At 45.3% G+C, this 27,052-nt stretch overlaps 1 protein-coding gene across 3 annotated transcripts in view; it reads right to left on the reverse strand.

The window, feature by feature from the left end:
- The window catches only part of dennd2b (DENN domain containing 2B), a 527,103-nt gene that overhangs the window by 439,231 nt on the left and 60,820 nt on the right, over positions 1-27,052 (reverse strand). The window contains exon 2 of one of the 3 annotated variants that reach the window (XM_072272573.1): positions 17,046-17,108. The exons of the other annotated variants lie outside the window; for them this stretch is intronic. The gene's annotated coding sequence lies outside the window, so the exon portion shown is untranslated. The remainder of the gene's footprint in view (positions 1-17,045; positions 17,109-27,052) is intronic. 3 annotated transcript variants of the gene reach the window in all.

The raw sequence follows: 27,052 nt of genomic DNA on the forward strand, positions 1-27,052 counted from the left end.
GTGCCCGGCAGCACCTAATTAATTAGCATGTTTATTTCTGCTTTTTTCTTAAAGATGTGCTGTGTGCCTCCCAGCTACCCCTGCGTGCTTCACAGCAATGTATCAATCGGCGGCCTGGAGGGTGGGGGCCACTGCACCACCCCAACCTGCAACGACTCAGTCTAACACACCATCATCAGTGTGCTCGATGTCTTCCCAATTCCGGTAAGTGATACTACACTGTACACACATTATTTCTACTTTATATAGGCTGTGTATTTTTACGTGTTATTTGGTAGATTTGGCAGCTTCATAGTTTAAAGGTTACTGGAGAGCGCGTTTATGCCAACAGCGCTTGCGTGAGATTTTCTGCCGAGAGCGCTTGCGTGAGATTTTCGCTACGGAGATCTGTGCAGGCAATTGTTGTAGAGAAGTATTTCTACTTTATATAGGCTGTGTATTTATCATATTATTCCTGCTTTTACTATATGTTACTGTTATTTTAGGTTTTATGTGTTATTTGGCATGATTTGGTAGGTTATTTTTGGGTCTGCGAACGCTCACAAAATTTTCCCATATAAATAAATGGTAATTGCTTCTTCGCTTTACAACATTCTGGCTTACGAACCGTTTCATAGGAACCCTCTACCTTCGGATGGTGGGGGAAACCTGTACTTCTCTTCGGTATTCACCAATGAGAGGGCACTTGATGACGGTGAGGACAATAACAGTGAGGTTGATGTTCTGGAGCATGTTGATTTTAAGGGAGAGGAGGTGTTGGAGTTGTTAAAATACATTAGGACGGTTAAGTCCCTGGGGCCTGACGGAATATTCCCCAGGCTGCTCCACAAGGCAAGGGAAGAGATTGCTGAGCCTCAGGCTAGGATCTTTATGTCCTCGTTGTCCATGGGAATGGTACCGGAGGACTGGAGGGAGGCGAATATTGTCCCCTTGTTCAAAAAAGGTAGTAGGGATAGTTCGGGTAATTATAGACCAGTGAGCGTTATGTCTGTGGTGGGAAAGCTGTTGGAAAAGATCCTTAGAGAAAGGATCTATGGGCATTTAGAGAATCATGGTCTGATCAGGGACAGTCAGCATGGCTTTGTGAAGGGCAGATCGTGAATAACAAGCCTGATAAAATTCTTTGAGGAGGTGACCAGACATATAGACTAGGGTAGTGTAGTGGATGTGATCTACATGGATTTTAGTAAGGCATTTGACAAGGTTCCACATGGTAGGCTTATTCAGAAAGTCAGAAGGCATGGGATCCAGGGAAGTTTGGCCAGGTGGATTCAGAATTGGCTTGCCTGCCGAAGGCAGGGGTCGTGGTGGAGGGAGTACATTCAGACTGAAGGGTTGTGACGAGTGGTGTCCCACAAGGATCTGTTCTGGGACCTCTACTTTTCGTGATTTTTATTAACGACCTGGATGTGGGGGTAGCAGGGTGGGTTGGCAAGTTTGCAGACAACACAAAGGTTGGTGGTGTTGTAAATAGTGTGGAGGATTGTCAAAGATGGAAGAGAGACATTGATAGGATGCAGAAGTGGGCTGAGAAGTGGCAGATGGAGTTCAACCCAGAGAAGTGTGAGGTGGTACACTTTGGAAGGACAAACTCCAAGGCAGAGTACAAAGTAAATGGCAGGATACTTGGTAGTGTGGAGAAGCAGAGGGATCTGGGGGTACGTGTCCACAGATCCCTGAAAGTTGCCTCACAGGTAGATAGGGTAGTTAAGAAAGCTTATGGGGTGTTAGCTTTCATAAGTCGAGGGATAGAGTTTAAGAGTCTAAGGGCTTTACTCTTTGGAGAGAATGAGGATGACAGGAGACATGATAGAGGTGTAGAAGATATTAAGAGGAACAGATAGAGTGAATAGCCAGCGCCTCTTCCCCAGGGCACCACTGCTCAATACAAGAGGACACGGCTTTAAGGTAAGGGGTGGGAAGTTCAAGGGGGATATTAGGGGAAGGTTTTATACTCAGAGAGTGGTTGGTGCGTGGAATGCACTGCCTGAGTCAGTGGTGGAGGCAGATACACTAGTGAAGTTTAAGAGACTACTAACTAGAGAGGTATATGGAGGAATTTAAGGTGGGGGGTTATATGGGAGGCAGGGTTTAAGGGTCAGCACAACATTGTGGGCCGAAGGGCCTGTAATGTGCTATACTATTCTATGTTCTAACAAAAGCCGGAATAGCCTGGTTGTTATTCTGCTCGAGAGATGTCTATAAAGTTACATGGTTATAAATGGCTGCACTTTGTGGCCAAGTACCTGGAGTCCTACACATTAAACCATAGAATGGGAGATCTTTATTTCTGATCTTCAGTGATATACCAGTTGGTAGGTTAATTGGTCATTGCAGATTGCCCCGTGATTAGGCTAGGGTTAGACTGCAGGCTGCTGGGCTGCGCAGCTCGAAGGCCTGGCAGGGTCTTCTCCACGCCATATCTCAATAAAATAAGAAAAATAATTTATCCACTGAGGTTGAAACAACATATCATTGTATTTTTAACCTCAGCTGCATCATTGTGAGAAGCCAGAGTAAAGTGAGGGGAATTCCTGGGTGTAATTTCAAGGGAAAATCATGTCAATTATAGGTCAGAAGTGGGAAACAATTAACGGTGGAACAGCAGCTCCTGTTTTCCTTTCCACCTTCAGATAGAAAATAGTGACAAATATGAATATAGAATAAGCAAATACTGAAGCGATTTGGTCAAACTAATAATGTGCTAAAATGAAGTTAAAGACTTGAGGTTCAAATGCATTGTGGTGATTTGCTAAACGTTATGGAATTATCCAGGAAATGGCACCAAATGGAGATGAGTCATTAAGACAATCCTTGTACCATCAAATATCTCAGAGTTAAAGCATGATACTGACTACGGCTGGGGAGTGGTAACCAAATAAGGAAGTAAATTTTTAAAGTACTTTTACTTATTTTAAAAGTAAACAGGAAACATTTGTTGAATGATTACTGTTTAATTTGCTGAAATTTGTCAGTTTAAAATAACTTCCCCAACAAGTGGAAGTATTCCCCTCCAACATTGCTAGTAAAACAAAAGGGGAAAAAAGGTAACAAAATAAAAAGATGTTTCTCCAATGTGCCTGTGTTGCTGGTGGAAAACATGTGTAAACGGTGCTTACATTTGCCCTTAAAAAAGAAAATCAAGAGGATGATGATGAAACTGTGTTAGACATAAAGCAGGCCACTGCTGGCACACTGGGTTGTGAGCATTTCACCAAGAAGTAGATACTACAGCCAGGGAAAAAGTACAAATTAGATGAATTAGCCCACTGATGGGATTGAAATCAAGAATACCAAAGACCTGAAAATAGTGGCTGTTTCACCAAGAGGGCAAAACTTTAAGCAATTTTTAAAGGCATGCTAATTATTAAGAATTTGTGGCATTCAGTGATTCAGTAACAAACATATTTGAGAAACATTAAAGGATTAATCCAAAGATTAAGAATATTTTATATGAATATTTATGAGAATGCAGAATATATTAGAGTAGTTGGCCAAAGGTGGATTATTCACAATGTATAAAAGAAAATGTTTAACAAAGAAATGATTAGGATTAGAACAGAAAGGACTAAGTTCGCAACCTATGTTAAAATAAAAACATTACCTCCTGTGCTAAAACATCTAGAGACTTGATAAAGCAACACACACAAAATGCTGGTGGAACACAGCAGGCCAGGCAGCATCTATAGGAAAAAGTACAGTCAACGTTTGGGGCCGAGACCCTTCGTCAGGACTAACTGAAAGAAGAGATAGTAAGAGATTTGAAAGTGGGAGGGGGAGGTGGAGTTCTGAAATGATAGGAGAAGACAGGAGGGGGAGGGAAGAAGCTAAGATCTGGAAAGTTGATTGGCAAAAGGGATGCAGAGTTGGAGAAGAGGGAGGATCATGGGACGGGAGGCCTAGGGAGAAAGAAAGGTGGAGGGGAGCCTAGAGGAAGATTGAGAGCAGGCAAGGAGTGATTGTGAGAGGGACAGAGAGAGAAAAAAAATGGGGGGGGGGATAAAAATAAGGGATGGGGTACGAACGGGAGGAGGGGAATTAACAGAAGTTAGAGAAATCAATGTTCACGCCATCAGGTTGGAGGCTACCCAGATGGAATATAAAGTGTTGTTCCTCCATCCTGAGTGTGGCTTCATCTTGACAGTAGAGGAGGCCATGGACTGACATATTAGAATGGGAATGGGATGTGGAACCAAAATGTGTTGCCACTGGGAGATCCTGCTTTCTCTGGCAGACAGAGTGTAGGTGTTCAGCGAAACGGTCTCACCAATATATAGAAAGCCACACCTGGAGCACTGGATGCAGTATATCACACCAGCCGACTCACAGGTGAAGTGTCACCCGTGACGAGAATACACATAAAATTAAGATGTTTGCTGGCCTGGGCTAGCACCAGTGGCATCAGCACGTGGTCTGCCACCTGTCCTCAGGGGAAGGAGAGATAAGGAACAATGGAGCAGCGTCTGGAGATGTGTAATGAAGGGACGGGAGGGAGAGCTGTCTGGAGCGGCTCCCCCTTTGAACCCTGAACTGTTTGAAGTGATGGACAGGCGATACCCCAGCAGGGGGATAAAAAGGGACAGGTTCACTAAGGCAGGACACACACGACACCCGAGGTAACGAGACCCTGGAAGCGGTGCGCCTCTCACGAGTCGGTGGGAAGTACCGGACCTTAAACGCACAGGGTGGAAAGGTACGATCAGTGGGAACCCGGTGTGTGTCCACCCTCGCCTGGGTGCCGGGTTCACTGCAGAGGATCGACCGCATCTGGAGGAGGGGTCACAATCGGTGACCTCAGGTGACATCAGAAAGGACCGCCCAGAAGCTGCTGCTTGTGAGCAATATCGCCGGTGTGTGAGTGGAAGCCGTTTCTGAATGATCAGTCGTTCCCATTCTCTCTCTCTCTCTCCCCCCACGTTGTCCACCGCCATGGCAACGATTACTGCGAACTGAACTACTAAATTGGACTGAACTTTGTGTCACTTTGAAATTGGTCGTTTACCCCTAGACAACAATAGAGCTTGATTGGTGCTGTTATCTTAATTCTGTGCACGTGTGTTTATCATTGCTGAACTGTTGCATTTATTATCCTTTCGATTACTGTGTTGCTTGTTTCTTTAATAAGACTTTCTTAGTTCTAGTAATCCAGACTCCAACTGAGTGATCCATTTCTGCTGGTTTGGCAACCCAGTTACGGGGTACGTAACACACCTCACCTGGAAGGACTGTCTGAGGCCCTGAATGGTGGTGAGGGAGGATGTGTAAGGGCAGGTGTAGCAATTGTTCTACTTACAAGGATAAGTGCCAGGAGGGAGATCGGTGGGAAGGGATGGCGGGGACGAATCGACAAGGGAGTCGTGTAGGGAGCAATCCCTGCGGAAAGCAGAAAGAGGGGGGAGGGAAAGACGTGCTTGGTGGTGGGATCCCGTTGGAGGTGGCGGAAGTTACGGAGAATTATATGTTGGACCCGGAGGCTGGTGGGTAGTAGGTAAGGACAAGGGGAACCCTATTCCTAGTTCGGTGGCAGGAGGATGGGGTGAAAGCAGATGTGCGTGAAATGGGAGAGATGCGTTTGAGAGCAGAGTTGATGGTGAAGGAAGGGAAGCCCCTTTCTTTAAAAAAGGAGAACATCTCCCTCGTCCTGGAATGAAAAGCCTCATCCTGAGAGCAGTTGCAGCGGAGACGGAGGAATTGCGAGAAGGGGATGGCATTTTTGCAAGAGACAGGGTGAGAAGAGGAATAGTCCAGATAGCTGTGAGAGTCAGTAGGCTTACAGTAGACATCAGTAGATAAGCTGTCTCCAGAGACAGAGACTGAAAGATCAAGAAAGGGGAGGGAGGTGTCGGAAACAGACCAGGTAAATTTGAGGGCAGGGTGAAAGTTGGAGGCAAAGTTAATGAAGTCAACGAACTCAGCATGCGTGCAGGAAGCAGCGCTAATGCAGTTGTCAATGTAGCAATGGAAAAGTAGGGGACAGATACCAGAATAGGCTTAGAACATGGATTGTTCCACAAAGCCAGCAAAAAGGCAGGCATAGCTGGGACCCATACGGGTGCCCATAGCTACACCTTTAGTTTGGAGGAAGTGGGAGGAGCCAAAGGAGAAATTATTAAGGGTAAGGACTAATTCCGCTAGACGGAGCAGAGTGGTGGTAGAGGGGAACTGGTTAGGTCTGGAATCCAAAAAGAAGCAGAGAGCTTTGAGACCTTCCTGGTGGGGGATGGAAGTATATAGAGACTGGACATCCATGCTGAAAAGGTGGTGGGGGCCAGGGAACTTAAAATCTTCGAAAAAATTCAGAGCGTGAGAAGTGTCACGAACATAGGTGGGAAGGGATTGAAGAAGGAGGGATAAAACAGTATCGAGGTATGCAGAAATGAGTTCGGTGGGGCAGGAGCAAGCTGAGACAATGGATCTACCTGGACAGGCAGGTTTGTGCATCTTGGGTACGAGGTAGAAATGGGAAGTGCGGGGTGTGGGAACTATGAGGTTGGTGGCAGTGGATGGGAGATCCCCAGAGCTGATAAGGTTGGTGATGGTGTGGGAGACAACGGCCTGGTGCTCCTTAGTGGGGTCATGATCGAGGGGTAAATAAGAGGAGATATCAGCGAGCTGTCGCTGTGTCTCGGCAAGGTAGAGGTCAGTACGCCAGACTACAACAGCACCCCCCTTATCGGCGGGTTTTATTGTAAGGTTAGGATGGGTGCGGAGGGAGTGGAGAGCAGAGAGTTCGGAAGGAGTGAGATTGGAATTGGAACAAGGTGTGGTGAAGTCGAGGCAGTTGATGTCCTGTCGGCAGTTAACAATAAAGAGATCCAGAGCAGGCAGAAGACCAGAGCGGGGAGTCCATGAAGAGGAGGAGGGTTGAAGATGGGAAGAGAAGTTATCAGTGGGGGTGGGAGAGTCCTTGCCGAAGAAGTAGGCTCAAAGATGGAGCCGGCGGAAGAAGAGTTCGGCGTCATGGCGCACGCGGAACTCACTGAGTTGTGGGCACAGGAGGACAAAGGTGAGGCCCTTACTGAGGACAGAGCGCTCTGCCTCAGAGATTTGAAGGTTGAAGGGGATGGTAAAGACCCAGCACGATGAGAAGTGGGATCAGAGGAGGGAGGGAGGCTGGTAGTGTCAGTGGAGAGGGGAGGGGTGGGGTGAGAAGAAGAAGGAGCCTCTGAGGGCCCAGGAGCAGATGATGGGAATTGAGGGAGACGGGGTTGCAGAGTGGTGGTGGGGGAAGTGGAGACGGGATTCACAATAGGTAAGTTTTATTTCAGAACTTTTCATTGGTTTTCATATTTGAACATTTAAAATGGTGGTTCAAACTGTTGCTCTGAATAATGTGAACTGGAAATTGTCCCATGCCATTAAAATAATTTTGCAATCATACCAAGAAGCAAGAACTTCAAACATGAGATTTACTAAACAGCATTCTCAAGTTCCCCTGTATAATGATGAATTGAAGCTGGTATTTGTAAATTCAGAACAGTGTTCCCAATTTGCACATTATCAGAGTTCTCAGTGTGTGACACGGTGGCTGCAACCTTTGCAGACGCCTCTTAAAGGCACACCACCACTTATTCCAGCTACAGCTGAGCTTTGCGACTGGATGTATGAATGCTGCAATGAAAGAAGATTGGGAAAGTGCTCCCACGTGTGTAAAACAGGTTGATGAAGAACTATCCCCAGTGAAAGCTTCCTACTTATGTAGAAACCAGCCCATCTCCCCAGGACTAGGCCAGGCACTCCAAGCGGGTCCCATAAGTGCAGCCTATGTATGCCTGCACTTTAGAGAACCCTGCAGGCCAATGTGCATGTCCATTTTGCCTGCTTCTAGGACTGAAAATAAAGTAGATGGTGTCTCCTTTCCCTTGATTATGGAGTCTGTGTATCTCCCTTAAAGCAACAGTAAGAAGTGTCAGCTCAGATGGAACAGCCTGGAATATTCCTGAAGTCAGGAAGTCATGAGTGACCATTAAATATGCAGATGAAGCTGCATTTGAAATCACGGGACAGCAAAGACCTCAGTGAAAGCAAAAATTCCAGTTTGAGTTTAGCCCTTTAAAAGCATAGTTACAAGGAAATGAGGGTTAGTAAAACCTGGTTGTTCTGTGAGTGAATGGAGCTTCAAAATGTCACAGCAGGTGAACTTGGCACGTTCCTATGTTATTGATAGGAACTGGGGAAGATATTTCCACAAAAATGCAAAACGCTGCAGCACATCAGGCTAACTGGATTTTCAACAACACAGATGTTTTCATTTTGGAATAAAGACAGCAAATATTTAAAATACACAGCAGGTCCAGTTGCATCTGAGGAGAGAAAGGGGTAATGTTTCATGCCAAAGATATAAAAATTAATTGACGTGAGGCATTAACCTCATGCCCCTCATGAACCAATCCCCGTTAATGCTATTGTAACTCCCCCCTTTGGCCCTTCTCACCTCCATATTAATGGACATTTTTGAATGGGTTATATGGTATTTCTTTGTTTCATGGCTGTCTGTGGGAAGACGAACCTCAGGGTTGTATATTGCACATATACTTTGATAATAAATGAACTTGGAATCTTTTCCTGACTAACTTTGCAGAGGAAGCATACTCAGCTCATCCCATTCCTATTGGCCAAAAATGGAGGCATCCATCTGTTGACTAATTCTCTTCCAGTACTCATCCAGATAAGGAAAATTGTTCACCCCTATTCTCATTTCTTTAGTTCTTCACTCACAGCAACATCTTGGCTAGATTACTGTAAATCTTCTTTGTGGGAGTTCACACGTCCTTTCCACAGTGCATTCCCCAGAACTGCAGACTGTCCCATGTGTGATCCACCTCTTAGGAAGTTCTCCCTGTTTCATATTGTATGGCTTGGTAGATAAATGTTCATTTAACCATTTTATCCACTTAATCTGCCACTTTTAGGATTTGCAGAATTGCACCACAGAGTTCTTCTGCAACTTTTAACATCCTACCATTTATTGTGTATTCTCTTATCTCACTTTCTCCTGAAATATGTCCTCTGTTCTATTTACCACATCTGTGTCCATCCAACTGTTCTGTCAAAGATTTTCATTATCAGCAACCAGCTGGTATCACTGGCAAAGTGCTTAATCATGTCCCTTTACTTATCTCCAAATATTCATCACAAAAGGTAAGAGCTTCAGTATTGTGCAAAGAGAATTTGTCTTGGAGGTTAGTGTGATTGCATTACGTGTTTAGTGCAAGTTACAGTACATGAACATTCAGGAAATCATCTCCACCACAACCAGCTTCATACAGTCATGGCAGATTGACCTTACTTCACGAGGTCCTTGTCTACTACAATCTTTAGGCACCAATATCTCTCGAAACACTTCAGTAATGCCATTCCTGCTTTCAAATTTCTCCCTGCATCAGGAATCACTCCACATACCCTTCAGGCCCATTGTCCTCTGCTCCACTTTATTTGGGCAGTTAATATGATTAAATTTGGGACTGCTTGATTCTGCCCTCCTATTATCCTTCTCTATAAGATTCTTGCCCTTTGATTTACTTCCCAAACTCATCATTTTTCCATCTTCAATTTCCAACCAGTGTTTTGTCCTACTAACATAGACTAATTTGAGGCACCTTGACAGTGCTTGATTCTTGCTGCACTAATGGGCTTGCTGCTGCTGGCGGGTCCTTGAGTTGGGTCAAATTCCAATTAAAACATTGAAGCACCTTCAATTACTCCAAAAGACTGAGGTTTGGTAAAATACTGAAAGGCTTTTATTCGCTGTACAATACGACCTCCACAGTGAGTGTCTGCCCCCGGACTGAGGGGGAGGGGCAAGGCGAACACCTTTATACAGGATTCTGTGGGAGGAGCCACAGGGGCAGTCAGCAGAGGGGTGTGTCCAGACAGGTAACCGAGTTACAACATATATACATGGTTTACCACATTCACCCCTCCTTTTTTTAAAAAGAGTCCCGCGGGGTGAAGTGACTGACAATATTTACAAGAAGTATATTTACAGGTTAAGTCTATCAGGCGGTCGAGTCCGTCGCTGTGATCTACGTAGCACCGACAGTGATTGCACCAGCGATAGCGGTTGTGCTGGCTCCGGTCTGACTTCAGGTGCCAGCACGTTAGGTGTCGGTAATCCCTCGTGCGTGTGCGTCGCGCCCGGTATGGGAGTGTCGTGTGGTGTCTGTATAGGGTTTGGGGTGCACGGTGTCTCGTAGGTACATACATTGGTGGGTACGGGGTCAATAGTCACCACGGAGTGTTCAGGGTAGGGGCCCGGAGCTCCTGCGGGCGCCAGGTCCCGGATGGAGACCGTGTCCTCCTGCCCATCAGGTAAAACCACGTAGGCATACTGGGGTTTCGCATGAAGTAAGTGAACCCTCTCGACCATCGGGGAGTATTTATTGCTCCTCGCATGTTTCCGGAGCAGCACTGGCCCCGGGGACGTCAGCCAAGTTGGTAGGGTGGTTCCAGTGGTCGATTTTCTGGGAAAAGAAAAGAGCCGCTCATGAGGGGTGGCATTGGTGGCTGTGCATAACAGGGAGCGGATGGAGTGGAGTGTCTCGGGAAGGACCTCCTGCCAGCGGGAGACCGGCAGTCCCTTTGACCTGAGGGCTAAGAGTGTGGCTTTCCACACTGTGTCATTCTCCTTCTCTACCTGTCCATTCCCCCGGGGATTATAGCTCGTGGTCCTACCGGTTGCAATTCCCCTAGCCAGTAGATATTGGCACAGCTCGTCACTCATAAACGAGGACCCTCTGTCACTGTGGATATAGTGTGGGTATCTGAACAGAGTGAAGAGCTTGCGCAGGGCTTTTATAACTGACATGGTAGTGGTGTCAGAGCAGGGGATGGCGAAGGGGAACCGCGAGTACTGGTCAATTACGTTAAGAAAGTACACATTGTGGTCGGTGGAGGGAAGGGGGCCCTTAAAGTCAACACTCAGTCACTCAAAGGGGCGGGTGGCCTTGATGAGTGGTGCCTTTTCGGGTCGGTAGAAGTGCGGTTTGCACTCTGCGCAGACTTGGCAGTCCCTGGTCATCATCCTGATCTCCTCAAGGGAGTAAGGCAGGTTCCGGGCTTTCACAAAGTGGAAAAGCCGGGTGACTCCCGGGTGGCAAAGGTCTACATGTAGGGCGTATAGCCGGTTGATCTGCGCGCTGGCACATGTTCCCCGGGATAGGGCATCGGAGGGCTCGTTGAGCTTCCCAGGCCTGTACATGATGTCATAGTTGTAGGTGGAGAGTTCGATTCTCCACCTCAGAATTTTATCATTTTTGATTTTGCTCCACTGCTGATTATTAAACATGAACGCGACTGAGCGCTGGTCAGTTAGCAGGGTGAACCTTTTGCCGGCAAGATAGTGCCTCCAGTGCCTTATAGCTTCCACTATGGCCTGGGCCTCTTTCTCTATCACAGAGTGCCGAATTTCAGGGCCTTGAAGGGTATGGGAGAAGAACGCCACTGGTCTTCCTGCCTGGTTGAGGGTAGCAGCCAGCGCAAAGTCGGAGGCGTCACTCTCTACTTGGAAGGGAATGGCCTCATCCACTGCATGCATTGCTGCTCTGGCAATGTCCCCTTTTATACGGTTGAAGGCCGTGTGGGCCTCGGCAGAGAGGGGGAATGTGGTGGACTTGACCAGGGGACGGGCCTTGTCTGCATAGTTAGAGACCCATTGGGCGTAATATGAAAAGAAGCCCAGGCACCTTTTGAGGGCTCTGAGGGTATTGGGAAGAGGGAGTTCCAACAGGGGGCGCATACGGTCGGGGTCAGGGCCAATGACTCCATTCTCCACGGCACACCCAAGGATAGCAAGTCGGGTGGTCCCAAATACACACTTGTCCTTGTTATAGGTGAGGTTGAAAGATTTGGCCACTTGGAGAAATTTTTGGAGGTTGTTGTCGTGATCCTGCTGGTCGTGACCGCAGATGGTGATGTTATCCAGATATGGGAACGTGGCCTTCAGTTGGCACTGGTCCACCATCTGGTCCATTGCCCTCTGGAAGACAGATACACCATTCGTGACGCCAAAAGGGACGCGCAGGAATTGATAAAGCCTGCCGTCCGCCTTGAAGGCAGTGTAAGGGCGGTCCTCCCGGCGGATGGGGAGCTGATGGTAAGCGGATTTTAGGTCTATGGTCGAGTACACCTTGTACTGTGCTATCTGATTGACCATATCCGCGATGCGGGGTAGAGGGTACGCATCGAGCTGCGTGAACCTATTGATGGTCTGGCTATAGTCCACGACCATCCTATTCTTCTCCCCGTTCCGAACAACAACCACCTGCGCCCTCCAAGGACTTGTGCTTGCCTCAATGACCCCCTCCCTGAGCAGCCGCTGCACCTCCGACTTAATGAAGGCTCTGTCCCCCGCGCTGTACCTCCTGCTTTTAGTTGCCACGGGTTTACAGTCGGGGGTCAGGTTGGCAAACAGCGGTGGGGGAGAGATCCTGAGGGTGGAGAGGCTGCAAGTGGTGTCGGTAGTGTGGCAGTTGGCATGATGTTGGGTGGGATGCGCGGGTCTGTGTGTGTGTGGTCAGTAGCGGGGTACGTGACATATCTCTACAAAACAGGGGATTTATGACAGTAACTGGCCGGAGGGGCCCATCATACTTCATTGTCACGCTTTTCAGGTGGCTCTGGAAGTCCAACCCCAACAGCACAGGGGCACACAGTTGAGGCAAGACCAGTAACTGAAAGTCCCGATATTCTGTGCCCTGCACCACTAGCGTCGCTGTACAACTCCCCCGGATGTCTGTTGTATGCGACCCGGAGGCCATGGTGACCCTCTGACTTACCGGCCGTATCATGAGTCCACAATGCTGCACCGTGGCCGGGTGGATAAAACTCTCTGTGCTGCCTGAGTCAAACAGGCAGCTTGTCCTGTGCCCCTCCACCAGGATGTCCATCATTGACCTTGCGAGCTGGTGGGGAGCGCTTTGGTCGAGGGTCACGGAAGCCAGGGTGGGGTTGCTGTCTTGGTCCAGCGCGGTGGGGTGGCCCGTGAGCACCCGTTGGTCATAGGCGGTGGGAGGTGGCGCCGACCAAGATGGCCGCCCCCACGTCTCGCATGTGGTGGCGGCGTGCAGGGAAGATGGCGGCCCCCATGTCTCGCACGTGGTGGCGGCGTGCAGGGAAGATGGTGACCCCCACGTCTCGCACGCGGCGCTGTTCGGTCCCACTCGCGGTTTTGACTTACAGACCTTGGCGAAGTGGCCCTTCTTTCCGCAGCTGGAACAGGTAGCTTGTTGGGCCGCGCAGCGTTTCCGGGGGTGCTTCTCCAGTCCGCAGAAGTAGCACTTCGCGGACTCACGACTGGCTGCAGCCGAGGTCGATTCGCCGGTGGGTTGCGGGGTCTGCGGCACCCACGAGGCCATCGGGGGATCGCGTGCCTGGAGAGCCTCGGAGTTATGCAGAGCGGCCTCCAACGTATCAGCCAGCTCGATCGCCGAACTTAGGGTAAGATCGGCTTTTTCCAGCAGCCGCTGGCGCATGTACACTGACCTGGTCCCCGTAACGAAGGCGTCTCTCACTAGGAGTTCTGCATGCTGAGCCGCCGTCAGCTCCTGGCAATTGCAGGCCCTCACGAGTGTCTGTAGGGCCCGGACAAACTCAGCACTCGATTCCCCGGACCGTTGTTGCCGTGTCGCTAAGCGGTGCCGAACATAGACGCTGGTTATCGGCCGCAGGTATTGTCTTTTGAGTGCGTTCATCGCGCCGTCGTAGTTTAGCTGGTCTCTGATCAGCGAATAAACCCGTGGACTGACCCTGGAGAGTAGAACTCTGCGCTTCGCTAGGGGGTCGGTGGCTTTAATCTCCTCTAGATACGCTTCGAAGCAGGCCAGCCAGAGTTCGAAAGTCTTTCCAGCGTCAGGCATTTGCGGACCGAGGTCTAATTTGTCTGGTCTCAGGGCCTGTTCCATGTTTTAAAATGTACAGCGAATAAAATTGAAGCACCTTCAATTACTCCAAAAGACTGAGGTTTGGTAAAATACTGAAAGGCTTTTATTCGCTGTACAATACGACCTCCATGGTGAGTGTCTGCCCCCGGACTGAGGGGGAGGGGCAAGGCGAACACCTTTATACAGGACTCTGTGAGAGGAGCCACAGGGGCAGACAGCAGAGGAGTGTGTCCAGACAGGCAACCGAGTTACAACATATATACATGGTTTACCACAAACATTGCTATTGATTGATGTGTCATTATGGCAAACAATTTCACAAATTCATGCCCCAATACAGCAGATGGCTTGAAACATTACACATTGATTTCTAAACTGATAGGAAGTCACATTATGCCTGATATGTATTTTTACACTATGAATCCTTCCATACAAAGACAATTTCATAAACAGCAACTTCGTGCAGCACAGGAACAAAGGATACATTGTTCATTTGTACAGGAATTGGCAGCAGAGCAAATGTGCCCATATATTTCACAAAATTGCGTCTGCTTTCAAAATTACTCAGGACAATCAATTTTAATGCTGTTCTGGCCAAACTAACGAGGACAGTGCTTTGAATTCTCAGGTAGAAGACAGAAATGTATTTCCTTATGAAGTATCATAATCCTTGACCCAAATCCAATGCCATGAATTATTTTTTGTATTTATAGTATGTAAATTACTGCAAAATATCAAAGTGACCATGCAATTAGCTTTAAATTCAGCAGCTCTCTAACTACTCAATTAATACTGACTGTAATTGCAACAGTCTGTAAAGCACTCCTCATTTCATCCAAACATATAATGAATCTATACAAAGCAAGATATTAAAAAACAGGCATGTTTCAGCTGGTGAAAATATATGAGGAATAATTTCCCAGCTGGTGCCCACTGGGAGCATAAACAGAAATTTAATTAATGATTGCAAAATCACAACATATAGCAGAACTTTAAGGTTCCAACAACATACTGCATTATGAAACACTGCATTAAAAGTGAAAATGTTCACCAGAAAATGCTTTTCAAATACTTGTTTATCCCACATTTACATCATTTTTGTAAAGGTTAGTTATTCATATTCAGAAGCAGAAGCATTTCTGATGTTGCTTTCACTGGGGAAGGCATCATTAAAACCATCGGTAGGCTCTTAATTAGCGAGCTGTCAACATCAAAACAAATGACTGTGATTAGAAACCTAATTTAAATTAGCCAAGCACCATGGAACCAGAGCACAGAGGCAGGCACCAGCACAGACGAGTCCTCTTCCAATTGCAACTCATTTGCCGTTAGCAATAAACGATCATAGTGTAATGAATAAAATTATTAACTTCCAGAATAAATCACAACTTTAATTTAGTATCACGCTGCTTCATGCAAGCTCCTGTCATCTTCAGGTCCTGTATTTCTGCACTACTTCCAACTCATAATTAGCACAGATGTAGTAGTGAGATTACAAGGATACCGGGAGTTTAGAGGGATGGAAATATGTATTTATTAACTTGGCTAGCTTTAGGGTTTAAAAACAACACATTTATTGCCCATATCTCTAAAATATCTTTTTAAATCATGATGGATTTAATACCTGATTGATCTATACTGCCTCAAATATGTAATGTAAAAATTAACAGACAGTTTATGATGGCATCTTCCCTGCAACCAGAGAAGATGGAACATCCATCAATTTACCTCTTCCCTTCTCACCTATCCCAGGACCCAAACAATTATTCCGGGTAAACCAATCGTCTTCCAATCTCGTCAACTACAGTCAGTATTTACCATGTGGCCTCCACTACACCAGATCAGGGGATCACCTTGCAGAGCACATGTGCTCAGTCATGTAATCTGTAGCTTCCTGTTGCGTGCCATTTTGATTCTCAATGTCACTTCCATTCCAACACATCTTCTACCTCCTCCCTCCTCCACTGCCCAATGTAATTACCTTATCTAGGTAGTTTGCAAGCTTTTCGAATGAACTTACCTTCTTTGCTCATGGTTTCCTATTATCAAGCTTAAGTTCCTTTCTCACCCCAGTTCTTTAAAATGCCATGTTATCTGATCTGACTGAACCCATCTCTGTGTTGTCCTTTGTCCTGCACCTCATTCTACCCCATGCCCTTCCGTTGAAAACTGTAAATCCCCCATGATAGCACGAACTAGCAACTTTAAATCTAGCCAACACACCACTGGCACCACCTACACGCCATCAACAACATATATACAGAACATTGCCAGTAACATCATGAAGGATTCCAGCCCCCAGCTCATGGACTGTTTACCCCACTCCCATTAGGGAGGAGGCTACGTAGCATCTACACCAGGACCACCAGACTCAAAAACAGTTACTTTCTCCAAGCAGTAAGGCTGATCAACAACTCCTCCCATTAACCTACCCCTCCAAAAACCCCACCACCAATTCTTTATCATTTCCTGTCAGCCACCTTATGTACAGTGTCTGGCATCATTTTGTATATGAGCTTCTTATGTATTTATTTTTATTGTGTTTTTTATTATTATTGTGTTCTTTATCTTATTGTGTTTTTGTTTTGTGATGCATCAGATCTGGAGATCTGGAGTTCATTCTCCTTTACACAGGTATACTGGAAATGACATAAAACAATCTGAATCTTCAAGTATTTATGATATCCTGAGCGACTTGGCGGACTTGACTCTCAGGAATACAGGTATGGCACCTTTAAGCGGACCAAGGTACATTGCCATGGCTGGAAGAGAGGGAGGAGAGGGAAGAGGGGAGCACTCAAGCCAGACTAAAATGGCAGGGTGTAAAACTTCCTCTATCCAGTATCTTGTCAGCAAACATACAAACACTGGAGAACAAGATAAAGGACCCAAGGACAAATATTGCTGTAACGGAGGGACATGAGGGATTGCTGTGTTCTCTGTTACATGGAGACATGGCTCACTTTGGCCATGCCAGATACTGTGATCAGACTCAGGGGCCTCACGATCTACAGGATGGACCAGACTGCAAATTCAAATAGGACAAAAGTTGGGGGGTTATTTTTCATGATAAGCTCTTCGTGCTGCTCGGGTATAGTGATTTTGTCACATTCTTGTTCTCCCAACATGGAACATCTAATGATTAAGTGCCATCCTTCTACTTACCGAGAGAGTTCTCCTCCGTGATCTTGACTGTAGTTTACTTACCGCTACTTGATGCATTGAATTCTGTGATGAGCAAACAAGAAACAGCTTTTCAAATCACTGCCAGGGACTTCATTCAACAAATCTCTGCCTAATTATCATCAATTTATCACCTTTAGCACCAGCGGATACACTCGACCGCTGCCATGCTGCCATTTGGAATGCCTACCATTCCATCCCTGGACCATATTTCGGTAAATCTGATCATCTGGTTGTCCTCCTGCCTGCAGATGCAGAGGCTAAACAGCAAGGTGCCAGAAGTAAGGACAATAAAGAGGTTGTCACAGGAGGTGGAGGAACAGCTACAAAATGGCCTTGAGCCAGTGGACTGGGCCATGTTCAGGGACTCAGAGGTAATGACTTTATAAAGTCAGTCGTGGACAAGCGTTTCCCCATAAAATCATTTAGAGTCTTTTTCCAACCAGAACCATGAACCATGAGTTCGACAATATGCTGAGGGCCAGATTCAGGTCTAGTGACCAAGGAAAATGCAAGACGCCCAGGTATGACCTCTGGAAAGTCATCTCACATGCAAAGTGGCAATTCCACACCAAACTGGAATCACAGAAGGATGCTCGATTGCTGTGGCAGGGCTTGAATGCTAACACCTCCTACAAAGTGAAACCAAGTGACCTAAGTGACAACAAAGTTTTGATCCCAGATGAGCTCAATGCCCTTTATGCTGGCTTTAACCATTAAAATATGGTGGCAGCTTCATGAACTCCCACAGACTCTGACGACCCTGTGATTTCAATCTCGGAAGCAAATGTGAGAACATCCTTCAGGAAGGTGAACACACAGAAAGCAGGTGGCCCAGACAGGGTAGCCGGCTGAGTACCAAAGACCTGTGCTGATTTACTGGCTGGAGTGTTCACTGAGATCTTTAACCTCTTGCTTCGGCAGTCTGAGGTAGCCACCTGTTTCAAGCAGGCTTCAGTTATACTGGTGCCCAAGAAGAACATGGTAACCTGCCTCAATGCGCTTACATCCACTGTGATGAAATGCTTTGAGAAGTTAGTGAAAAAGCATCAACTCCTGCTCGAGGAACAACTTGGATCTGCTCCAATTTGCTGCCCACCATCACAACAGGTCAACAACAGATGCCATTTCATTGGCTCTTCACTGGAATATCTGGGCACTGAAGAGACATACATCAGGATACACTTCATTAACTTCAGCTCAGCATTTGATACTATCAGCCCTCAGAACTAATCAATATGCTTCGAGACCTGGGTCTCTGTACCTCCTTCTGCAACTGGATCCTCCAGTTCCTTATTTGCAGACTCCAGTCAGTTCAGATTGGTAGAAATATCTCCTCCACAATCTCCATCAGCACAGGTGCACCACAAGGCTGCGTGCTTAGCCCCCTGCTCTACTCGTTTTATACTTATGACCGTGAGGTTAAGCACAGCTCCAATGCCATTCTTAAGTTGGCTGATGACACCACTGTCATAGGCTGAATCAAAAATGGTGACAAATGGAGATTGAAAATCTAGCTGAATGGTGCCACAATACCAACCTCTCACTCAGTGTCAGCAAAACCAAAGAACTGATTACAGGAGGAGAAACCGGAGGTCCGTGAGTCAGTCCTCATCAGGGAATCAGAGGTGGAGAGGGTCAGAAACTTTAATTTCCTTGGCATTATCACTTAAGAGGATCTGTCCTGTGTCCAGCATGAAAGTGCCATTACAAGGAAAGCACAGCAGTGCTCCTACTTCCTTAAAACATTTACGAAAATTCAGCTTTGATTAAAACTTTGATAAACTTCTATAGATCTGTAGTGGAGAGTATACTGATTGGTTGCAGCACAGCCTGGTATGAAAACGCAAATATTCTTGAGCAGAAAAGTCTACAAAAGGTCATGAATAGAGCCCGGTCCACTACAGATAAAGCCCTCCCCACCATCAAGCACGTCTACATGGAGCACTGTTGCAAGAAAGCAGCATCTATTACAAGGATTCCCACCATCCAGGCCATGCTCTCGTCTCATTGCTGCCATCAGTAAAGAGGTACCGGAGCCTCAGGGCTCACAGCACCACGTTCAGGAACAGTCACTACACCTCAACCATCAGGCTCTGATTGTAAATTTACTTTGAAATTTGAACCCATACCCCAGTTTAATCTTACAAATCTGCTCTTGGTTTTCCTGCATACATGCTAAGTTGTAAGAGAAAAAGTAAAAGACTAAGAGGGAAAGAAGACTCACCACTAACCAGCACCACCCATCTTCCACCAGGTCTGATTCCATCTTTCCAATTACTATCTGGAATGCACGAAGTAGGGAGAGCAGGCCAGCTGTCCACGTCTTCTTAACCAGCTCCAAACCATCATGCCAACTGGCTGACCATCACTCTGACACTCGAGTCTGCAAACCAGTACTTCCTTGCAAACACTAGTGTCCGTCCCCATTCCTACTACTAACAGAATCATCCCAGGTTGTGGCCTATGTTAGTTGGGACTTTCATTCAGAGTAGGATTTGTGCACTTAGTCAACAGCAGCTGAAATCACTTCAATTGGCAGAAGTGTGGGAGCAGCAGTTGGTAGAAAAGAATGGATAGCAAGAAAACCGGAAAGGGATATTATCCGGAGTTAAATGCAGTGGGAAAGGTAAATGAAGCAGACAGAACAGATTGGTGTGGATAGGATAGATGAATACAACTGAAATAGTACTCACTGTCATTAACAACTGAACTCCATGGTTTGTCTCCCCCATCAGGATTGTCATAAAGCCCCTGCTTCTTTCTGCAAAGATTAATCTTCCCATCTACCAACATTCCTATTTGCCTGGCAGAATTTGTTCACACCTTAAACAACTTCCCTTTTGATTCCTCTCATTTCTGACAAATTAGAGGTCTAGCCATGAGCACTTGCACAGGTCCCAGCAAGGCCTATCTTTTTATTGGTTATCTGGCACAGTCCTTGTTCCAAACCTTTCTGATACCACTCCCCAACTTCTTCCCTGTTACATTGACGATTTATTCTTGCACCTCTGCAGAACCCATTAACTTTAATCTATCTTGGCTACCAACTTCTACCCCACTCTCAAATTCCATTGGACCATCTCTGCCTTTTCTGGATCTCTGTTTCCATCTCAGATGCAAACTATCCATTGCCATTTACTATAAACCAGCTATCTTATCCCGTGTTCCTTTCTCCCTCTTCTTCCAATCCACCTCCCAGTACTGTTCCCTTTTGCAGATCCAGCCCCTCTCTCATTTTCAACCCTTCCCCTTCTGGGATCATTTACATATTAACCACATACTTTAACCACCAAATCTGTCCCCCAGACTGTTTCCATCTGTCTTTCATCTCTTCAACAATGGTTCCCATCATCACCTTCCTTACTTATTAGATTTCAGCATCTGTACCCTTTGTGTCCCCGCTTGTCATCCTCCAGCCTCTTTCACCCTTGCCTTGCTTTGCCCATTATCCCCTTGTCCACCTCCACCTAATACACACCTGTCTCATCTCCGTTGCTCCCTTCCCGCACCCGGCACCCTCTACACATCACCCCTCACCCTTTCTCAGACCACCTATCATCTACTGGTCCTGTCTCTGCTCCTCTCCTCTTTATATTGACTACCTTCGCTCTCAGACCTGATGCAGGATCTCATCCCAAAACATTGGCAATTCCTTTCTCCTCACAAATGCTGCTTGATCTGTTGCGTTACATTCCTTCTCTAGGTAACTTTATTGAACTTCAGGAAGAATAAAAAAAAATCACAGGCAGATTATCTGACTGATCCTCTTATAAAGAATATCATTAACTGAAATTGTGTGAAGTAAATTATCTATTTTTTAGGTTTTTGTTTAAAAATCAGCATTAATTTCATTAGGTTAATATTTTCTCAACTTTGGAAACTAGACCAAAGAGTTCAAGAGTTTGAACTGTTGAGTAAAATGTTCTGTCACAGTTAGAGGAAAAAATGGACAAAAAATAGACCATTCCATTTTAAATAAAAATGCCTTTCTGCTCTCAGTGTATGTACTGTAGTTAATGATGATTAATGAAACATTTTGTTCTGGTAATTCGTTTAAGCACACTAATCAGTGGTGAAGGCAATTCAATTCGTCTGTGACAACTACATGCGGGAACCATTTGACAAAGTTGTGTCACAGTGCAAAGTGTCAAGCAATGATAGACTTTCTCATGTTCTGAATTAAAAATAAACAATCCACTTGAAAGAAACTTTATGCCTCTTCTGGGAACTCAGCTCCTGGTTCTTACTGCATCTCAACAAGATGGTACATATTCTGAGCATTTCACTGTAGACACCGAACTCAAATCTAAACCTCGTGAAATTTGCAATCAGTCAGTAGATCTCAACACCTTTTATGGAAAGGTCAGCAAATTATGGAGGGAGAAGAAGATGGCAGCGCGACGCAGCGCGCGCAGCCGTTCTGAATTGATATCATATCTGTGAAGTAGGATGCCATGCACAATTCTGATTTGATAGAGACAGATGTGAAGAAGCATGGAGGAACATCTGGAGTAACTTCTGAAATGCCCGCTTCACTGCTGCTGCTACCGCGTGATCGAGAATCTCTGCAGGGAAGGCCCCAAATCCTCGGCTTTGCCTATTGCCTGTTGCTGGGGCCGGGGTCAAAACGCTCAGCAGAGATGGTGCTCGGTGCACCGGTGTCAGGGAGCTGGTCGGAGGCTCGGAGTTTTCGGACGGACTCGGAGTCGGACTGTGGTCAGCAAGTTTGCGGCGCTGGAGGGGTTCACCGTCTGTGTGAAATGATGGGACTATCGAGAGACTCTGTGACTTTACCGTGCCCATGGTCTGTTCTTATCAAATTACGGTATTGCTTTGCACTGTTGTAACTATATGTTATAATTATGTGGTTTTTGTCAGTTTTTCAGCCTTGGTTTGTCATGTGTCTCTGTGATATCATTCTGGAAAAACATTGTATCATTTCTTAATGCATGCATTACTAAATGATAATAAAAGAGCACTGTGTGTCCTCATAATCTAAATCTAAAATTACAATATATGTTCAGAATTTATTCTATTAACTTCCATTGAACTGAATCACAGAGGCAGATTACAACAAGCTAAATAAATAGCACATTTAACATTAGCAACCTGGATCAAATTTCTCATTTGTGCATTGGGTTGATAAATCCTATTGCTAACTTTTTCCCAGCAGTTCTAGGTGGCTTCAGTAACAAGGTCAGTTTGTTCTGCTTCCTGCATGGAAGTCAGGAACGAGTTAGTGCATCTGACCTCCCGTGCAATGGCCAGACTCTGTATGGCACCCAGAAGTACAGCACACAAGCCCTGAGTGGAGGGACCAGATGTATTTCACTTCTCACCCCACAGCTTAAAGTCAGGATTGAACTCTGCAGATGCTGGAAATCCAAGCAACACACACTCAAAATGCTGGAGGAACTCAGCAGTCCAAGCAGCATCTATGGAAGAAAGTACAGACGACCTTTCGGGCCCAAATCCTCTTGATGAATTATATCGGCCCGAAACATCGACTGAACTTTTGTCCATAGATGCTGCCTGGATTGCCGAGTTCCTCCAGCACTTTGTGTGTGTGGCTTGAATGGCAAATGTCATCTGACCCATTCTTTTGAATGGGGTCCTTGATTTTGACAACCAATTGTAAACATGTGGTTGTCTATAGATTTACTGAGTATGCCCACAGGAAAATAAATCTCAGAATTGTATATGGTGACATATATGTACTTTAATAATACATTTTCTTTGAACTTTGTCTTTTTACAATTCCTTTCAATTAGTTTTAAAGTTTAATTAATTTCTAGATGCTTTAAGTAAAGTTTTTTTGTTGTAATTACAGTATTTACATCAACTAAGTTTTTAAAGGTCTCTGATTACAAGTCTGTTGGTCCATGAGGTCAAAGGGACCGACAGGCATGAGGACAATAAAGATGGAGAAGGACACAATGGTAGGAGGAAAAGTCCCGCCTTGGAATGTTGCCACACTGTACGAGTGAGAGAGGCAAAGGTACTAGATTGCAGGCGCCTGCTTGGATCTAGATGATGAGAGGTAGAAATGGAGGGAAATCAGTGAGGGAAGGTTAGGGTCAATGAGGGTGGGCTGAGATGTTTGGAGGAATCTGATTGGGATTTGGGAGGAGTTGTGGGGAGGGGTAGTTATTGAAAAGGAAGGGCTGCGAGGCAAAAGATAGAGAGTAACTTTTAGGTCTTATTTCAATGGAGTCCCTGCCCAGTAGAGATGTAATCAAGCCCAATTGTCCCAGGAGTGCCCATGAGAGTTGCTCTCAGGACAATGTGAGATAACGTCCTTGGCAAAAAGTTTCAGATGTGCACAGGGAATAATATCATCTGTTTTGTGTGAGATGTGAAAGTAGAATATATGTCAAGAAGCATCCAGTCCAATTTGTAGAAATAACCTGTAAATGATCATTATCACACTTCACTCTTCATCTATTATCCAACCCATAACTTTGTAAGCTTCCATCAAGTCTCCCCTCATTCTCCTATGCCCCAGGGAATAGAGTCCTAACCTATTCAATTTTTCCCTGTAACTTGCAGCTCTGAAGTCCCAGCAACATCCTTGTAAATTTTCTCTGCATTCTTTCAAGCTTATTGACATCTTTCCTGTAGGTTGTTGACCCAAATAGCGTTCAATTCTCCAAATGTGGCCTCACCAAACCATGTTCTCAATGCTCTGATTTATGAAAACCAATGTGTCAAAAGCTCTCTTTACAACCCTATCTACCTGTGATGCCACTTTGAACAAATTATGGATCTATACTCCCAAATTGCTCTGTTCTACCATTCACCTCAGTTCTTAATCATGTGTATGATTGAAAGACAATTAAATGAGAAAAAATTCAATTAAGATCTCTCCCATCTCATTCAACTCCATGCATAGGTGGCCAGGTTACCTTTAAGGGGACCTATTCAGTTTGTTGCTATCTTTTTGTCTTTACTATAATTGTTGAAGCCCTTAGGATTCTCCTTCACCTTCTCTGCCAGAGCAACCTCATCTCCTCTTTTTGCCCTCCTGATTTCTTACTTAAGTGTTCTCTTGCATTTCTTATACCATACCAGGGACCTTTCATTTGATCCTAACTTCTTCTTAACTAGGGCCTCAATATCCCTTGAAAGCCACGGTCCCAAACCTGTAAACATTGTATTTTGCTCAAACAGGACCTTACAAACTTTGTCCTCTCAACATTTTACTTTTAAAGACTTCTCATTTACCAAGCAGCCCTCTGCCAGAAAACAACCTGTCCCAATCCACACTTGCCAGATCTTTTCTGATGCCATCAAAGTCAGCTCTTCTCCAATTTAAAATCTCAACCTGAGGACCAGTACTGTCCTTCTCCACAATTATTATGAAACTAATGGAATTCTGATCACTAGATGCAAAGTGTTCTCCTACACAAACTTCTGTTACTTGCCCTGTCTCTTTCCTTGAATAGTAGATCTAGTATTGCACTCTCCAGTTTGGACCTCTATATATTGATTAAAGAAACTTTCTTGAACGTATTTGACAAAATCTATCAAGTCCTTTTACAATTTGGGAGTCTCAGTCAACACGTGAAAAGTTAAAATCATTTACTATCACAGACTTATTTTTCTTGAAACTTTCTGTTACCTCTCTACAAATATGCTCTACCAAATCCCTCTGATTACTGGGAGATCTCTGATATACATGGTCATTGCTTTCTTATTCCTCAGTTCCATTCATATTGCCTTAGTAGGTGAGCTCTCCAGTATATCCTGTCTGAGCACTATGTGACATTCTCCCTGACAAGTAACTCCTCTGTAACACCTCCCCTTCTATCACATATAAAACAATGCAACACCAGACTGAGCTGCCAGTCCTGTCCCTGCTGCAACCAAGTCTCATTGATGGCTACAACATCATAATTCCATGTGCTGGTCCACGCTCCAAGCTCATCTGCTATTCCTACAATACTCCTTGCATTGAAATAGACAGTATTAGTCTCACCATGCTCTGCCTTTTGGTTTTTTTCTTTCCACATCAGCTTAACAAAAGCTACTTTGTCATTGGGCTACTTTCCCAACAGCCATTCTACAAGTTACCCTGCCATTCTGATTCCCACCCCTGGTAATTCTAGTGTAAACCTCCCCGAACAGCATTAGCAAATCTTACCAGAAGGATATTGGTCCTTGATCTTGGTCCCACTCCAGCTGAGGTGCAAATCATCCCACTTGTACAGGTCCCACCTTCTATGGAAAAGAGCTCAATGATCCAAAAATCTGAAACCCTCCTTCCTGCACCATCTTCTTAACCATGTGTGAAGCTGCATGATATTCCTATTTCTGGCCACACTAGCATGTGGCACAAGTAGCAATTCTGAGATCACCATCTGGGAGGTCCTGTCTTTTAACTTAGCGCCCAACTGCCTGAATTCACCTTTCAGAACCTCACCCTTTCCTGCCTGCTTCGTTGGTGAAGATGTGGACCACAGCATCTGTTTGCTCCCCATAAGAATGCTATGGACTTGATCAAGAGATGACTCTGGCCCTGGGAGGCAGCATACCATCGGGGAGTATCATTCTTGTCCAGAGATTTTCCTAGGCCAGTCAATCCACTATCATTCCTGCTCACTTCATCTCACTCTTTCCCCTCGGAGCCACAGAACCAAACTCAGTGCCAGAAACCTGACTACCGTGGCCCTCCTCTGCTAGGCTGTCCCTACAACAACATCCAAAATGATATACTTGCCAGAGAGGGACATGTCCTTGGAGCTAACCTGCATCGACTGCCTGTTCCATTCCTCTCTCTTGATGGTCATCCAGTTACCTATACCCTGCAACTTAGGAGTAAACATCTCCCTGTAACTCTTGCTATCAACCCCTCTGTCTTCTGAATGGTCCATAAGTCATCCAGCTCCAGTTCCCTAACATGAAGTTTAAGGAGCTGCGGTTTGATTCACTTGATGCAGGTGTGGTCATCAGGGACACTGGAGGTCTCCCTGACTTCCCACACCATGCAAGAGGAGTACATCACTGCCTTGGGTTGCATTCCCACTCTCTAACTGTGCAGTAATGAAGGAGGAATGGAAAACTTAGAGAAACTCACCTAAGCTGCCACCTTCTCTCACTGAAACCTTCTGAACCAAAACTCCAGCTTTCCATGACAATCCTGTTCACGTCAACAATAATAAATACAAGAGATTCTGCAGATGCTGGAAATCCAGATCAAAACACACAAAATGCTAGAGGAACTCAGCAGGTCAGGCAAAATCTATGGAAATTAGTAAACAGGAGGAGACCCTTCATCAGAACTGGAAATGAAGTGGAAGAACTGAAAGAGAGCTGCTACACACAATTCTTCAAATGAACAGGACACAAAACTGGCACTGTTTGAAGTCAATTGCTAACTTTGCACTTGTGGCTTTCCAGTTTTGCCACTATGAGTTATATTTTTGCTTTTGAATGCTGCTAAATAGTTAAAATATATTCTTTATCAATGCCAATAAAAGAATAAAAAGGCAATCAAATAAGCATATACGTATTTTTAAGAGTTTATGTTAATGGCATTTTCCTAATCTAGGAACAGAATTATATGCCCAAATCAGGTTAGGTATCTATTATAATGGAATTCTTCTAAATTACATGTATTTTATAGCAACAGGAATGACTTGGATTGACACTTACATTAAACAGGACCATGAAAAATGTCCACCAACTAGTTATTTCAAATTCATTTCATACCGAGAAGTTTTCAAATCAAAACCATTTTTTCCCTAGTGCAACGCAGGCATTACTTCCTTTGTGCTTTTATCCTCCACACTTTTCTCCTAATGATATATTTAATTTTTTTACAAAAGTTTTTCAGCCAAATTCTTCTCAGTTTCACTGCTCAGCATTTAAATCCCTGGCCAAAATATAGGCACTTAGTAATACCTGTATATTTTGTCCTAGAGTCAGAAAACTGATCTCTTATAAGATTAGAAGCACATTCATTTTGTGGTACATAGATAACAGTT

Source organism: Mobula birostris, chromosome 11, assembly GCF_030028105.1.
Source record: "Mobula birostris isolate sMobBir1 chromosome 11, sMobBir1.hap1, whole genome shotgun sequence".
In the NCBI taxonomy this organism is placed as follows: Eukaryota; Metazoa; Chordata; class Chondrichthyes; order Myliobatiformes; family Myliobatidae; genus Mobula; species Mobula birostris.